The sequence below is a fragment of the Pithys albifrons genome, chromosome 18 (genome assembly GCF_047495875.1).
Source record: "Pithys albifrons albifrons isolate INPA30051 chromosome 18, PitAlb_v1, whole genome shotgun sequence".
NCBI lineage: Eukaryota > Metazoa > Chordata > Aves > Passeriformes > Thamnophilidae > Pithys > Pithys albifrons.
In genome coordinates this window covers 5446861-5461707 of record NC_092475.1, presented here as the reverse complement: position 1 = coordinate 5461707, position 14847 = coordinate 5446861, and the positions used below count along the sequence as shown (strand labels likewise).

General features: G+C 42.9%; 1 long non-coding RNA gene across 2 annotated transcripts in view; it reads right to left on the bottom strand.

Annotated features, from left to right (window-relative positions):
• LOC139680447 (uncharacterized) overlaps positions 1-14847 on the bottom strand; it is a 114406-nt gene that overhangs the window by 36415 nt on the left and 63144 nt on the right. The gene's annotated exons all lie outside the window — the stretch shown is intronic.

The window sequence follows — 14847 nt, the reverse complement described above, 5'->3', positions numbered from 1 at the left end:
CATATTTTGGAACTTCAGCTCTGAACAAAAGTGATGAAATGTTTGGAAAAAGGAAGTTGTCACTCTGGCAATTCCAGAGAAAGAATGGGCCTGGCACCCTGGCATCAGAGGGTAGGGAAGCCCAGCAGCTGGGATCACTCTCTGGGGAAGGAGGCATTGACAAGGCATTTGGAAAAGGGGCTCAAATCCTCACCCTCTGGAGGTGCCTCCTGTCAGGTATGAAGGAAAGAGATTCCTTCAGGGAAGATGCCTGGTGGCTCTCACCATGGGGAGAGGTATCCAGCACCGGGGGGAATTAGTCCTGCTGGAGATGTTTTGTTATGACCTGAACAAGACCCAGCTCCCCTCAGATCCAGACAAAGCTCAACACACAGGACACACCTGGCAGACACCTGCTCAGGGCACCACTGTGGGGTGGCACTCACTGGCAGGAACGACCTGGAGACACAAAGGATCAAAAAGGAATGACCTTGGTCTGCACATCCCAGGCCGAGTTACTTGAGCCATCCAGAGCCCTGTGCCACCCAACCCTGAAACCCCACAACATTTCTGCATTCAGAAATCAATCGAAACCTTCAGCCAAAACAACCCCAAATCTGGTCTTTAGAGCAGCAGAGACTCCATCTAAAATTAAATGGCATTTACTTTGCCTCCCAAGCCCTAGATGTGACAAATTTCAGAACAATGAGCTATGAACCATTTGGAAGTCAGTGATCAAAATAGCATTTCTGATGGAAAGATTCCAGATTGGGATGTAGCGACAGTAACTATGTTGCAAGTCAGGCCAAGCCTAAAAAAGCCACTAAGATATACAAAGAGGCAGAGCCATTTCTTCACGCGTCCTCACACGCACATCCCCCCTGGACCCCACGCTGCGTGACAGGAGGAGAAGAGTGTCTGAGTCAACAGAAAACTATTTAGTTGACTATCCCTAAGCTCTTCACATAGCTTGTATTGCTTTAAATATCTTTGCCCCCTGAAAAGTTACATTCATCTGACATTCTTCTGGGAAGGCTCAGGCCTTGGGTTCCAGTGGCATTCCCTGACAGAACTGAGTGTGGTCACAGGTAACTCTCCCTTCTCCCACCAAGGGAGAAATCACAATTATGAAATGCAGGGGGAATTAACATCATTTGGGAGACAAAGGTTTTGCAGGAGAGCACAACTTAAAACAGACCACAAGTCTGCATTAAGCTCCCTCAACTCCAGAATAAAAAAATATACAGAAAGCAGCAAATGGCTCCAAGGGATCCTAAGCCTAGAAGTGTTTTTTTTTTTTTCCCTGTGGGAGAACACTAGTTATTCTGCAAAAAAGCAGAAAAATAACTAAGTCCTAGAAGCGATGAGAGCCTAACAGTCTGTTATCAGACTACAAGGATTGAAATTCTTCCACTAAATCAATCAGTCCTAAGATGAATTCAGAAAGATTTATACTTCAGCAGGGATGGTCTGCAGGGTTGTGTGACCCTGACAAACACAAATGTTGTGGTCAGTGAAAACAAGACCTGCTACTCCACCCAAAGCCACAGAACCCATCCTGGATCCCATCCATGTAGTGGGGATGTGCTGGGATGGTTGGGATGAATGCAGAGCACAGAGTTACAAAACTTGATCCTTGCAGATCCTGATTTAGTGAAAACTGCCTGTTTCAACTTTTCTAATTACGTTTTCCCAACACGGTAATTCAGCATTAGATTTTCCTCTAAGCACTGGCTGAAGGGGGTATGAAATGCAAAGAAGTGAAAGATTTTCAGACAGAAAGTAGGTAACAGGTCTCCTCTCATTGGGGCTGCACAGAAGTCCTGCCTCCCTGGGAAGGTCTCAGTGGGTTGCTGAGGTGGAACTGCCAATATTTTCACTTGGCCAATGCAACTTCACCAGTTTAGGTGGCATATTTACACTAAATTTGATGTACTCTGCCTAATTTCCATTACATTCAAATTATACAAAAATTAGATACTTTTCTACTCTTCTTTCCCCTGAAAGGGGATGAAATGGAACTCTGAGAGCAGCACAGTTTGAGGGAAAGTGGGAACTCCACTGTTGGTGAGTATTACCAGTTCACTTTGGAACAGAAATACTTGTTAGTCACTGCACCTAAACCACTTTATAATTGGCTCAATCAAAACTGATAAGAAATCAATTCCTTGTGCCAGCTGCATAATTTCATTCACAATTACAGTTCATCTTTTAAGTAATTCAGGAGCCCTCAGGCCCTCCCAGATGCAGAGGAAGGGAAGGCTGGGCTGCTCTGCTTTGAGAACACCCTCAGCTGCTGCTTCAAGGGAACACATTTCTCTACTGTCCAAACTTCCCTTTCAGATAATGCTGTGGACAGAATAGACCCAGTAGCATTTACGGGCTTTTTATCTCCTCCATCAGCATTTCTAGTAATGCTGGATTTTCCTTTCATGACTAGCTCATGTCACGCATATCAGGTCATAAATTTGATCTTTATCTTTGTCATACAAGCCTTGGCATCTTCCATGGCATTTTATAACATGGGAAGAACATGTTCCCTTCTGAATGCATAAATTGATTACTTAATCCTTCATTTCAGACCTATCAATATGCTGAGAGAGAATGTTCTTACAATTGGAGGTAAAGATTTTCAGCTTCTTTGAAGGATAAAACATAAACCCCCAGCATAACATGACTGTAATCCTGTCCAACAATACACACACAAACCACAAGTTTCCAGTTTTCTGTTGACAGAGAACAGCCATCCACGGTGCTGAAAAAGCAGTTTCCCCATTAGGTGCCCTAACAAAGTTTTCAAACTGTTCAAACACAGAGGCATAAATCAAGAAAACAAAGCTTTTGCAAGATGTTACATGTAAGTTATACTAAGATGTTAAAGGAAACCATCTGGGCATAAAATGTAAATACAGCCAGCCTACAAAAATTAAGAGGGAAAGAAAGCCAACCATGCATTTCAAATGCCCCAAATACAGAGCTTTTATTCTGTAAGGCCACTGAATTTTAACTGCAAACATCCATCTCCAACAAAACATTCATTTTTCAAAGTATCACTGAAGCAGAGCACTAAAGCTTATGCAAGATGCAGCTTTTTCAACTTTTTGGCTTCCTTAAGTTCCTCAAGACTTTAATAATCAGCATCTCTTCAGTGGCAGCTGTGAATCAGAGCTGGAAAGAGATGGTGACTTCCTAAATCACCATGGAAAATATCAGGATCAAACCAAAAAGGTTTGGTTTGGTTGCCTATTCTGCTGTATCTTCATTTTCTGAGTGATCAACTTTATAGAACCAAGAGATTATGAGGAACCCTGAGAGAAGTAAGGAAAGAAGAAAGCAAATGCCTGGATACACTCCAAAGAGAGGAGCCTGCAGGACTGGAGGAAGATCAGAAAATACCTCCAAAGGCACTGTAGCTGCACAGCAATTGTTTCTCAGAGGTGTCTAAACCAACCACAAAAAAAAAAAAAAATAAAAAAAGCTCTTTTTTAAAAGCAAACCCTGGATCTTCAGGGGCTAAAATACCCAAACTCTGGATTTTTCATGCTGACTTAGTTCAGATCACTTACATAAGTAACATACTTGAGATTTGATTACATAGCTAGATTTTTTGTTTATTTATTTACTTTTAAACAGGATGCTTGCTTGGGTTTAAGTTAGTTTGGGGAAAGGGAAGTAGGAAGATTTTGAAAACAAACAAATTACTTACAAACAGACAAGTTAAAAAAAATAAACCTGTAATGCCAAAGCTCTCCCTGTCTCCAGAGGGTGGTACCTTTGGATTCCCAGCACATTCCTCTCCTCCCTGAGCTGCTGTGGTGGCTGGGAATGACCAGCCTGGAGCCCTTGGCAGAGCTCAGCCCACAGATGAGGAGGCTCAGTTTGTCACTGACTGGGAGATAATTCTCCAGATAGGGAATTCTGGCCTAATTTCCTGATTCAAGAAGGGAGTACGTGATCCCAATCATAAACCATCCTGTGAGCAGCAAAGGATTCTTAACAGCATTTAGAGCTGAAGTTTAAAATACTCATGTAGTTTGTATACAACAGATGTGAATTTTCAAACTAAACAACAGATTTTCCCTAAGAGGAAAGAAGTTGAAGCAAGAGAGGAAAGCTCTGTGTCCTCCTGTGCTTCTGAGGAATGAACAAGTGAGTGATGGTTCTCTGACAGCTGATGTACTAAGCTGCATTTTTCCTGCTGGTCTGGTTTTATTCTCTTTGTCCAAATAATGTTTTCATATTCCACCTTTCATGTTTCTCAGAAATTCTGGCTCCTTGAAACTTTGTTGATAGATCTCATCTGTTTATTTAAAAAATATACTTTTTTCCCCCCAGATACAATTTTTATTAATCTTATGTGTTGAAGTTTCTGTCCCAGATATTGTATTTACTTGAGCCTTTAGCCTGGACTCTGCATCCATTCTTCCTCCATCCTTAGGAGCCCTAATGTATCTCTGGTGGATCTGAAGTCATCAATGTGTTGGGTTTTTTTCTCCCTCCTCTCCCAGGCCCTGTAACTTGGAATAGCCTGGGCCATATCCTGGAAAGGCTTTATTTTCCAGTGGATAGATCACTTTCTGGATTGAATTGCCCTTGGCTTCATCCTGCTTTGTGTAATAAGGCTGCTCATATTGGACATGTTCTGTGTAAAAAAAAAGCTATTTTTGGTTATGAATTTTATCTGCTGTCAGGCAAAGGTGTTTCACAGTGTTTTCCTGTTTTTTTCATTTTTTTCCTAATCATCTGACCTATCACTGCCTCCAGTTTTCCAGCTGGGCAAACCTGTCCTGACCAGGCACAATTAGAATGGAGGGAGCAGGAACTGCTTCTTATGCACATGGGTCAAACAATCACATCTTTCTGGTTTGGACCTTGAAGCTGATGCTACAAACCACACATAAAACAAAACAAAAATAAAATAGCTTCATGTTTTCTTTTCAGAGTGGCCTGTGTAGCCACAGCCTGTTCTTTAACTCCAAAGAGCATAGGCTGACAAATTTATCACAGAATCCTGAGGTGAAGTCATGGGGACTGTCAGAGCAGCAAAATGAAATAGTGAAGAAAAGTTTTCACTGAAAACTGGCAACTAAGTCTCAACCTTATATGGAAAATCTCCAACTCAGTGCAAAATTTTCTTCATAGAAACAAAACATGCCCCTTCAATTAAATCTCCACAGGTTCCTGTCAGAGCAGGAACAAGCAAAAAGCACAGTGGAGGCTCCCAGTGGCTGGTGTGGCATTGCCTTGAGTGGGGCTGGGCTGCAAAGAAGCAGCTTTTTACAAACAGTTTGACCTGTGACCCAAACTTTTCATGAATGGCAGCCTCAATGGGTTGAGAGTCTGAAATTACAGGAACTGTTGGTCTGGGAAAAAAAAGTCTCCAGAATATCAGGAAAGCAACTTTTTGTTTTTGGAAAAACAGACAAGAAGTAACAGTGCCCCTGTGCCAGAATTGTGCAGAGGAAGAGCAGAAAGGCATTAATTAGCTGAGCATTCCCTCTCTCCAACCCAGAAAAAATGGTTTCTGCAGTAAATAATTCTGGAGGATTCACTGCATGGCAGCAGCACACTGAGTTGGACAATGCAGTGGCCTTCCCCCCACTGTGAGCTGCACTATCTGCACGTTTGGCACTGCTGCTGGCCTGGGGTTCACTCCCAGTTTGGTCACAGGAACCACAAACACGATCCCCCTGAGCCCTGTAAATTTGCTCCATTATTTGTGTTGCTGCCTCGTAACTTCTCCTCCTTGATCTTGCTTTCCCTACTTATTTCCCTGGCAGTAAAGCTCAGTTAGATTAATAATGCTATTAATACTTGACTTTCCCTGCCAGATCTTCTTGGGTGGCCAGTTTCCAGCAGGATAACAATCTTTACTTGCTCACATCTTCTTGTTCTCAGTGCCATCCTTTTTAGCATTTTTATTATATTCTGCAAATTTTAAGGCCCCAGTGCATTTTCAGAACCTGACACAGAAACTGTTGGAAGCAAATACATCAGAGCAATAGTTAGTTACAGTTTCCCAGTAACTCATGCATCTTTTCATCAAGTAACCAAAAGCAGATAAAAGGACCTGAATGACACTCCAGGTGGCCAAATACCTCTTAGATTTAGTGAAAAACCATTCAATGAAAACAGGTCATTGTTACTAAATTCAGATTTTATGCTATTTAATTGGAGCCTATAATAATTCTTATCATCATTTTTGCAGCTACCCTCTAGGAAGTGCTTTTCTGTCCATCACTATTATGACAATGCAGGACATATAAAATCCTTGCCCTCAGATTCTGACCCATCCCAAATGAATATGAGTGCTCTTCATATATATCATTATGAGAGAGAGAGAGTGACTACCAGTCTGGCTTTAACTGGTTTACACATGAGGTTTAACTTGACTGGCAAAGTTGCCAAGTCTGACTCCCTGTCCTCCATTCCTAGACTGAGAAAAGAGAAAACAGTAAAAGGAAAAAAATATCAAAACAACAATAAATTACTTCAGAGCCAGGGATAATAAATTAAATTAAGGCCCTTCTAATGTGTGAAACGCTGTCCCTCAAAACTGGAAGGCATTGAAAGAATTGCACTTCAGAGTGAGAGCAGTATGAGCACAACTCTTTTGTTCCAGGACAAACACCCCCCCAGGCTCTGCGAACAGCTGTGCTGCCTTCTGTCTGCCTCCCCAGGGCAGCAAGGTACAGCCCGGCCTCAGGGAACAGCCTGGAGCACCACTGCTCCTTTGCAAGTGAAAGTCAATAAAAATCCTGACAAAGGAATGCAGCCAGACTGTCAGACTTGTACGAATCCCAGGCCTTCAAACAATGAAACAGCTTTTTGAACTTGCTTTTTTCACTAAGTTTGCCCCAATTTTCTTTGCAGTGCTTGCCACGATGTGCTTTCCAAATTATATGGAGAGTAACTGTAGTCAGAAGGTATCCCAGAGTGTGTCTTTTATCCATGCCCTTAACAACACAACCATGGACTGAAAATGTTTGCAGCTGAGGACTTTGCAGCAGGGAAATGGGTCAATACCTGGGAGCTCAGGTGACAGTTGCCCACCTCAAGCAGCCTGGGGCCTTGGGAGCTGTTGGCTTTCAAGAAGCACTGAGAGGCAAAAAGCAGGAGCCAACCCCCAGCCATGCTGTTAGAGGGATATACTTGACCCTTGGCAAGAGATTAGCATCTCATTTTCTTCCTTTACTCTGTTTCTTTAGTCCTTTTCTCTACTTCCCTCATTAAGTCTCCTGTTGTATCTTTTTACTTTTTTTTAATTCCTCCTCCTTTTTCTTTTTGTTGTCTTTATAATAGAAAAGGTACTTCTGTGTAAAGTGAGCTAATTGACCTTCTCTTTTCCCCTTTAATTTGCCTATTGTTTTTCCTCATTATCTTTCCTGTTTCCCCACAAAGCAGTTACTTCCCTTGTCCTATTTTGGCTAATGTTCCAGTATTGCTCCCCAGCAGCTCAGGGAGAACATTCTTTTGTACCCACTCTTGCCATATAATCTGATTTGCTACTTGCTTTACTAACCCCGATAAGGGAGGGTGAGATGTCATTGTGGACAATGTGAAAAAGGAAAAAGCTCCATGAGCTGCATCCAAAACTTCCTTGCAGGTTCTGTGGTGCACTCACTCTCTTTCTGTCCTGATTCCCATTCCTATTCAGCCACACAGAATGCACACACATGTACTTAAGTGTACTAAATACACAGAACTCCTGCCATGTCTAAAGTCCTGCTCTGATATTATTCCCAGGCTTATGTTCTTAAACTGAAGGGGAGGTCAAGACCCTCCAGAATAAGTACAGCCTTGTCAATGGGAACAGATAAATAGATCCAGAATTCCCACGTAAGATTAGGTTTGTGTTCATCTTGTAACTCCCCGTGTTTACTTTGCAGACCTCTGCCTCTTCTGGAAAGAGCTGTTCCTTTTGAACCACCAAAGAGGATGCTGTCAACTCTTGTTCTTCCAACAAAACAGACTAAACACAACATTGCCACAGACATGAATTTCATAACTACGAACTGCTTTGGATATTTGTGCCATCTGTTATTGACCAACAGCATCTCAAGCTGAAAACCACTTGGTGGCCTGGATCTGCATGGCATTTATCTCTGTGCCATGAGGCTGCCAGGCCTGGAACACACACCTAAATGGGTATTCAGGGTGCACAAAAGCAGCTGTGCCCCATCCAGGCACTGCAGGAAGGGCTCAGACACAGCACAGGCACCAGGGCAAGGCAGGAGCTCCTTTAACCTTGCTGAGCTAAACCTCCTCCAGCCCTGGGCCATGCTCTCTGCACAGCTTTTCTGCAGTTCTTACCCCAGATTTTGTGCCACAGCCCCCTGGACCCCACAGACAAGGTCTCTGAAGGGACTGGAGTGATTTAACCCACTCAGCCTCTGCACCAAACCCAAACACTCCCAAAGCACTCACAGCACTGATGCCCAACCTGCCCTTGTGTTCAGGCATTGGTGTGATTTCATCCCAACTCATGGCCTGAAGGAAATCTGAAGGATTCTAATCTCATGCCATTGCATAAGGTAATATATTCCCCAAAGCAGGTTCAGCTAACAGAGGTTCAGGTTCAATCAGAGCTCAGGAACAAAGCAGGGCTGCTCTCAGAGGGCTGATGTGAGCAGCACTCACACTTTGTCATGTCACACTGTTTAAACAATACAAGTTCATTTTTCATTTTATTTTCCCTTTACAACCTCATACAGGCAGACACTGTTTATTTCTCTCTGAAAGTCTTTTCTTAGTGAGAGATAAGTTACTTGAGGAGAGGAAAGGTTATATATTCAAACATGGTGTCAAGGTTTGTTGCCAGACTGAGGAGTCTCAGCTGTGGATCCTCCCAAAGAAGAAATGGTACAACCTGTATTTGTCTTTAAAATTGGATTTACCAAGAAGTTGCAACAATAGAATTTCTATCAGTAGCTGGTAACTTCAGCAGGACTTTTCTTCATCCTGTCCTACAAGGCAACACCAGAAACATTAATCTCTTACTAATGTTGTTAAATACAAATTTGAAGGGAAGATTTGCCATAGAAAAAAGGTATTTATGACCGGCCTCTTTTCTTGTTATAGAGGTGAATAAAGTATTATCCCACAGTATTCTGAATGCTGAATGCCTATTAACAGGCTTGTCCACCTGGGCACATCATATAACATAAATTAGGGTTTTGTCATCAATGTGCTCATTTTTGCTGCTGCCCATTTTACTGAGCTTTGCTCCAGACTGCCCTTATTATGGAACAAGGCTTGGAAGACACCAATCTCACCATGGATCTGCAAAGAGCTGTCCCTGTCTATCAGTGGTCCAACACAAGGTATTTGAAACTTCTGCAGTCACCTGCACGTCACATCACAAAGCCACAAGAAAAAAAATCCCTGAAACTGCTTAACGAGGCAAACAGGAACGGTCCCCACACAAAGATCCAACCATTTCTGCACAATCCATGCTCTTAATTAAAACCCAGCAGATGTTGTGGAGCTCCCTTCACAGCCAGAAGGGTTCCAGACCACATGATTTGCAGCACAAGCTTTAGGCTGCTGGCTCCCTGCACAGAGGGAGCCCTGCAGAGCAGCACCACTGTCAGTGCCTCGGGACACTTGGTGTGCTCCTCCAGGAGCCCCTGGAGCACAGCAGGGCACTGGCACACCCTCACCTCTGCAGCTGCCCACTGTGCCCCTCCCTGCAGATCCTGCTCCACACAGGACAGCCCATTCAGGGTTTCTGGTCTTCTGGTTTCCCAATAAATGGAAAAAATGCCTCTTCCCAGGCATCCAGGCAGGTTTGAGCCCAGTGCACTCCAAGAAGGGGAGCTCCCCATGAAGTGCTGTCAGAGAAGCACATGAGTCCCACTTTTTGTCTTCAGGCCATACCTGGTCTCTGCCCCCCCCTCCTCCAGCTTATCTTTACACCTCCCTTTCCTCCCAGGACTCCAGACTTCCCCAGGCACTCACAGTCTGAAGGACTGACCACAGGTTTCCTACCAGTGTGCCAAGGAAGGAAAACCAAGACAGACCCCAAGTCCTTACACATGCACACCCCTCCCTGCCTCTCCTCATCACCCTCCAGACTGGCTTCTGCCCAAACTGATTTGTTTGGGTATTTGTGCTTTCTTCCTCCTGCCAGTGTCCCTCCAGGCCCTCCAAGTGCTCTGCCTTGCTCATTTTTGAACGTGCCAAGTTCTTTAGCCAACGCAGCCACCTCAGTTTGTCACCTCCAGCTTCTGTGCTGGCAGCTCTCTGTCCATTCTTTACAAACACAAGAAGTGCTCAGATTGATCATATTTTGATATGGAATTCTCTTTGTTCAATAACATGCCCAAACTTGAATAAATGTCAAGGAAAAGAACTGTTTCACATAATAATTATAGAAAATTCTCTTCCTGTAAAATTCTGTTATTTTTACAAAGACAGAGATTGTTTGGATGAAGGAAGGGAGGTCAGGTTCAGATCCTGGGGAGAGTGGTGTGTAGTGATAATAGCACTTAGGAGTTTTGCAGCATTCCTTATCCAGAGATCTGAGCTCTGTCTCCAGTATATTACAACAGCAGGATATGTTATCTTATGCAAACTCCTTCCTAAATTTCACAATAGCTGTAACAAGCAGGAATCATGAAATTACTGTGGCTGAAAAACAGCCACAGAGCTCCTTCTTTATTTTGCTTTTATCTAAATAAAGTGGAATACAGTCAGAGCAGGGGCATTTGTTCTCTTCAGTCTACCAAGAATCTGTATTACTCTTAACAGGACATAAATATTAAAAGAAATAAAAAGAATGAGAAAATAGAAGTGAGGATCAGAACTATCCTCCTTTAAGTAAGTTACCCAATTGCAACCCCTCCAAATGCTCAGTTGCCCTTTTACTAAATCTGGTTCAAAGGCCACTAAAAATGGGATTCTTTGCACTGACATCAAAGGGCTCTGAATGGGGCTGTCTGTAACAGGAGGGGAGACAAGATTAACTTCAGCTTTCTGGCTATAGAACTCTAGCAAAAAGTAACAAATAATAATCAGAAGATAAGGTTTTCTGGAGAACCTACTGATTTCAGCACATTTTTCAAACACCAGCTACTGCTATGAAGTTGCCTGCTTTGGGAGAGTGATGCACAGAGTGCTACTAAACACAGTGTTTGGAACTTAATGTGAGTTTTCTTTCAGTAACACTAAAGAAAACTGTGACTCAGAAGGAAGTAAGAGGGTGGGGAAAGAAATATGAATAGTTTATAAACCAATAGATTGGTTGACTTACTACCATATCTCTTGGCCTGTCAGGAAGCTGCAAGAATAGATATCAGTGCCAAGAAATTCTCCACTGTTGCTGAAACCCTACACTACCTTTTAAATGCAGGCTTTATTACTAGTGTAAATACATCCTAGAAGGTTGGCTTTTAAAGTGGTTTCTCTCAGTAACCAACCTTATTTAAACACATCTGGAACTTCTTTATAGCTCATAACTACTTTGTGTAGTCACCTGTATGATGAGGGTTAAATGCTGTGGAATTACTGCTGGGGTCTCTGATTACCCCACGATCACATGAGTGCATGTATAAAGTAGGGATACAAGGGGCAGAGAAGTATTAAACAAACCCAAGATTATGTTCCTAATTGAAATGGCAGTTGGGGGTTTTCACATATAAAATCTGGAATCTGAGCTGACTTTCCTTACCATCATCTGTTTCAGCTGCTCCACATTCCAGGACTCCTTCAGCCTTGACCTCATCCCTAAGATATATTCTCCCTTCAGTCCATTAGAAGTTCTCAAATATACAATATTTACACCCAGCAACAGGGCAGATCTGCTGATTGTCTTCCCTCGGCAGCCTGGGTGGCCCTTGGAATGAGGAAGTGTCCCAGGAGTGGGGAATTCCCGTTGTCTGTGGAGAGCAGAGCAGGATCCCCCAGCACTGCCAGGCTGCTCCTGCACAAGGCCAAGGGGAAGGATGGCAGAGCTGGGAAGATTAGAAAGTATAAAGGGAAGGATGAACTCCACACGTTTTGTCCAGAGCTCTCAAGATTTATGCAAGGGACCTGTCCACTCTAAACATCTTGAAACTGAGGTCAAAAAAGGAACCTATGAAGTTAAAACAATTCTGAAGGAAAAGCTGAAAAACACTATGAATTGGACCTCTTGGCTTCCAGTCTCTGCCCCCTACCTCAACAGCTGCTACTCTTCACCTAAATGAAGATATAATCCTTAAAGAGATGTACAAAACATTTCCAGCACGTGTGAGTATCACTGACACCAATATCCAGACATCTTTTATTACCACCCCAACTCAGAGTGGACTCTGGATTTTTAAAATTCATTTGTTGCTGTTTGTTTAACCAGCATTCTTGTTTTGAGTCTGCTGTATCTATGAACTGAAAGGGTTCTCAAGTCATTAGGTAATATGGGACACAAATAACTTGATAATCAATGTAACTGTGAATCAGACCTACAGTATCCAGGAGAAATATTCCTTTGATGACAGTCTTTCTTCCTGTAGAGTCTAGGTCTTATCTTCTTCTAAAGCTTACCTGAGGTCATTTGACCAAACCCTTGCCCTTCCTAATTTCTGAACCCTGATAGCTAATTTCAGAATATATTTTATTACTTCTTTTGTTTGCACAGCACTCGGTATCGGTGCTGATTGAGTCTCCCCTGGCTCTTCAGAGACTAAGCAGCAAAGAGAAGGAAAAGCAGAGCAATGTGGAAAAGGCCTTCCAAATCTCATGTAGAAAACAGAACAATATTTGTTAGGAAAATGTGGTCCAATCAATTCACACACAACATGACAGGCTTTTTGCTATAACACACCTAAATGTATGATACAGTCACATATTACCCATTTCTATGCGAATTTTGTATCATTGCTAAAAACCCTGTTGCAATGAAGAAAATGAAATCCATGAATCACACCCACAAACATGTAACCAGCACTTCCTACTCACTGCACTGAGCTCTGTTAAACAGTAACAGCACAATAAATCCTTTTTTTCCTAGATAAGTTAAAATGCATTGATAAGCATTTGTCAAAATCAACCCTCTATCCAACAGCATGAGAGTATGCTATCTAGAACTTCCTGACCTGGAGAAATTAATTTTTGCAGTTATATAAGAAATGCAAATTACTCCAATTCTTTTACCCAGAGACGTTTTGTCACAATGTTTTTGAAAGTAGAGCACCTACACAACTGTGAAGCTGTGCTGAAACTCTGCTTGGAGAGCACTGTGACTGCTTGTAGAGCACTGCAACTCTGCTGGGAGAGCACTGCAACTCTGCTTGGAAAGCTCTGCTTGGAGAGCAGTGTAACTGTGCTGGGAGAGCACTCACTGCAACTCTGCTTGGAGAGCACTGCAACTGTGCTTGGAGAGCACTCTGCAACTCTGCTGGGAGAGCTCTGCTTGTAGAGCACTGCAACTCTGCTGGGAGAGCACTGCAACTGTGCTTGGAGAGCTTTGCTTGGAGAGCACTGCAACTCTGCTTGGAGAGCTCTGCAACTGTGCTTGGACAGCACTGTAACTGTGCTGGGAGAACTCTGCCTGGAGAGCACTGCAACTCTGCTTGAGAGCACTGCAACTGTGCTGGCAGAACTCTGCTTAGAGAGCACTGTAACTGCTGGGAGAGCACTAACTCTGCTTGGAGAGCACTGCTTGGAGAGCACTGCAACTCTGCTTGGAGAGCACTGCTTGCAGAGCACTGTAACTGCACTTGGAGAGCACTGCTGGAACATACACAAACCCACAGCCCAGCAGAGCGAACGGTACAAACATCCAGGGCACTGCAGTCACTCATCCTCGAAGGTAAGTCAGCCCTGACTCTGTGGGCTCCAGCAAGAACTTGAGCTTAATGCTGAGTTCAGGAATTTTCATGGGTTCTGCTTTCCTTTAAATTAGGAACTGCAGGGAAACTATTTCAAATTAGCAGAACTAAAATCTGCTAAGGGATTTTCACAGTTCTGCTTCAGTACCTGGGCAAAGCTGTGTGTGCTCATGGGCTGCACTCACTGCAGAGGGTACAAACCCAAATCTTGTGTTTTCTAATTGGGTTTCAGAGATAGGGCATGATTAATGCTGCTGACATTTCAATTCTCTATTCCAAAATGTTGCCAATTGCACAAATGGTGTGAAACAGAAGCAATTTAAGTTTCCACAGGGAGCCTGGAGAAGATGGAACTTTCTGGCTAATACCCTGCCTGATGACCATCGTGCCCTTGTTATTAGCTGGGAATAACTACAGTTCTTTCACTAAACTCTCAATCTTCAGAGACTGACAAAAGGCAAGGCTTGACAAACTGACAAAACATGACATCTTAATGAGGTTTGGGGTTTTCCTTTGCAAGTGTTATTGGATAGTCCACATCAGAAGCTGGAATTGGGGGCAGGGCTGGAGAAGAATGTGAGACAGTAGAAAACAGGGATAACGTAACCTGGGTGATCCTGCGACTGCTTTCCTACTCACAAACCAGATTTTAGTGAGTATGTCAGATTGGCATGATACATGAAGGAAATTTTGGCTGCAGCTCCTTCTGTTAGTACTGAAATATTCTTAAATGAAACATTGTGTTTTGATTTGAAATATCCACAATTAAATTTGTAACCTTTCTCCTTGTGCTGGCTGTAACAGGGTATATACTACACATACTACTGTAAGAAAAGATAGAGATAATTCCCTTAAACCCTTACCTGTTATCACTTCATAGATGATATTACAATAGGAAATGGAGCCACATGCAGGACTCTTTTTCTAGACCCAGCTCTCAGGGGTTTCATGCAATATGAAATACTTTGCCTTTAGTGTTGCACTTCCAGGTAGGTTTGTCACAAAGAGGTGCTCATAATTAACTGGAGAAATGAAAGCTTTAATAAATTGCTAACTTAAT